Raw genomic sequence first — 2,616 nt, 5'->3', positions numbered from 1 at the left:
GAGCGCGAAGCCGCCTGCTGCTCCCAGATATGTACTTTCCCAAGGGGGCGACCGCATTCCTCAAGACAGCCAATACTTTTTTGGAAAAGCTTTTTCCTCCTGCCCCCTTCCCCCTCCTCCCTCCGCCCGGGCCCCCTCCCCGCTCCTCCCGCGGGGGCCGCTCGCCCATTCGCTGCCGCCCGCCGGCCTCCGGGTTGACGGTGGATATGACTATATATGGGGACCCGAGCCGGCGAGGCGGCGGCCGGGCGAGGCCGCCCTGTTTCCAAACCTGAGCGCCGGGGAGCAGGCGCTGAGGCCTCGCCGGGGCAGAGAGGCGAACCCCTGCCCGTTGCGCCCCTCCTTCCAGAGCCCGCGCCCTGCGCTCCCGGAACCGGGACAGGTGGCGGGTGCGCGTCGAACTCTTGGGGTCGCCGGACCCCAGCACGCTCGGCGGGACACCGGGGGTTCCCTGGCAGCCTGCGCCCACCCCCCCACACCCCTCCACTCTCGGCTCTTAAGCTCTAGGCGCTCTTCAGTGCCTTCGGGCTGCCAGGTGTCATCCAGAGCACGCAGGTCTAGAGAAAGTCCAGCGGAGCGGAGGAAGGGAGAGCTGGGAGGAGGGTCCAGGGGTCTCTCCTGGGACTCTGCTGGTGCGGTCAGAAAGGCAGAGTGCAGCCCAAGGATGGCACAGGACCTCTGTCTTTTGTGAGCTCTTCCCCCAAGGAGAACAATCAAGCACTTTAGGGACACAGGAGTTTGTTGGCTTAGTTTCTCTCTCTCTCTCTCTGCATGTGTGTGTGTGTGTGGGGGGGGGTGTTTTAAGGAGGGTGGGTGCCTGGGAGCTTAGGGGGAGAGAACGTTGAGTTTAAACTTGGGCCATGGGAGCTTAAGGGGAGAGAACATTGAGCTTAAACTTGGGCCATTTGGTCTTTGGTCTCTACTGTGTCACCAGCAGGTGTGTGATCTTCATAAGTAACTCCGCCCCTGCTGCAGTTTCTTCATCTTTCAATTCAGGGGGAAGCGGACCCCTGAGGTCCCTCCAGACCTAACTGTTTGTAAATCAGTGTTCTTGCACTGATTGTAGAAAGCCTGCCTCTTTCCTGGCAAGGCAAGGCGCTCCGATGCTGGGTGGCCAAAAACGTGGGCTAAATATCATCCTGGCTAAGCCACTGTGTCCGCAGCTGTACTCTGGGGAGGGAAGAGGCCCAGCTCTGCGCTGGGAGCCTGCCTGGAGGCAGGAGGGCTTCCCTACACCTCTTAATTTTAACTCCACTCCTCCAGTCCCCAAGAGGCGGGGGAGGGAGGGGAGCCTGCTCTTTTTCAGAGCTTCAGTGGGAGGGGAGGAGCCACCCCAGCTCAGCCCGAGTGAGCCCAGCAGAGGCAGGGGTGGTGAGGGTCTTGTTAACAGTCCCCCTGGAGTAATTCACAGCCTGTACTGCATGGACACTGAGTATTCCCGGGACAGCACGTCTGAGCAGATCGCACAGGCCAAACAACTTGTAAGTCCTGCAGAGCATGATCAGGTCCCCCTCGGGGATTTTATCTGGTTTTTTCCACTGCCCAGAAAGGACGAAATGTTCAGGACAGGAGATCTGTGTGCGAAGGGGCTGTATGGCACAGACATTCATCAGAGAGCTCCTGCGTGCCGTGTGAACACCCAGCTGCCCGAACACTGACAAAGTGCTGGGCCTGTGGACAACACACAGACAATATGTGGATTACATGGAGCTGCGCTCCAGGCCCGGGGCTCAACGGAGGGGCAGGAAAAGGGAGTCAGGAGTTAGATCCTGAGCTCAAACTTTTTATTTATTTATTTGTTTATTTATTTATTATTTGACAGAGTTAGACAGTGAGAGAGACAGAGAGAAAGGTCTTTCCGTTGGTTCACTCCCTAAATGGCCGCAATGGCCAGAGCTACACGGATCTGAAGCCAGGAGCCAAGTCCTCCTGGTCTCCCATGCGGGTGCAGGGGCCCAAGCACCTGGGCCATCCTCCACTGCCTTCCCGGGGCTACAGGAGAGAGCTGGACTGGAAGAGGAGCAACCGGAACTAGAACCTGGTGGCCATATGGGATACGGGTGCCGCAGGCGGAGGATTAACCAAGTGAGCCACGGCGCCCTGAGCTCCAAACTTAACCTGGCCATTTCCTTTCAATGTGGCCGCAGCCATTGATGGAGGGGCTGGCACTGTGGCGTAGTGGTTAAAGCTGCTGTCTGCAGTGCCAGCATTCTATATGGCACTGGTTTGAGTCCTGGTGGCTCCACTTCTAATCTAGCTCTATGCTATGGTCTGGGAAGGCTGTGGAGGATGGCCCTGGCCCCTGCACCCATGTGGGAGACAGAAGAGGCTCCAAGCTCCTGGCTTCAGATTGGCTCAGCAAATGGAATATCTCTCTCTGCCTCTGTCTCTCTGGAACTCTGCCTTTCAAATAAATAAATATTTTTAAATTGATAAAACCAGAGAAATTCCTTGAGGGACCACATAAAAGGGGCCTTCTAAAAGATCATGGAAAATACATATTTTGGAAAAATTATGCATGGGTTTCAAAATTTTTCTTGCACCAAGAATAAACTTTTCTTTCAATTTCATTTGAATTGCCTTTGTGTTACTGACTTTCCTTGCTGTACCTACTAC

Source organism: Oryctolagus cuniculus, chromosome 12 (assembly GCF_051225735.1).
Source record: "Oryctolagus cuniculus isolate XC-2025 breed Fujian yellow rabbit chromosome 12, ASM5122573v1, whole genome shotgun sequence".
Lineage (NCBI taxonomy): Eukaryota > Metazoa > Chordata > Mammalia > Lagomorpha > Leporidae > Oryctolagus > Oryctolagus cuniculus.
This window is presented reverse-complemented; position numbering follows the sequence as displayed.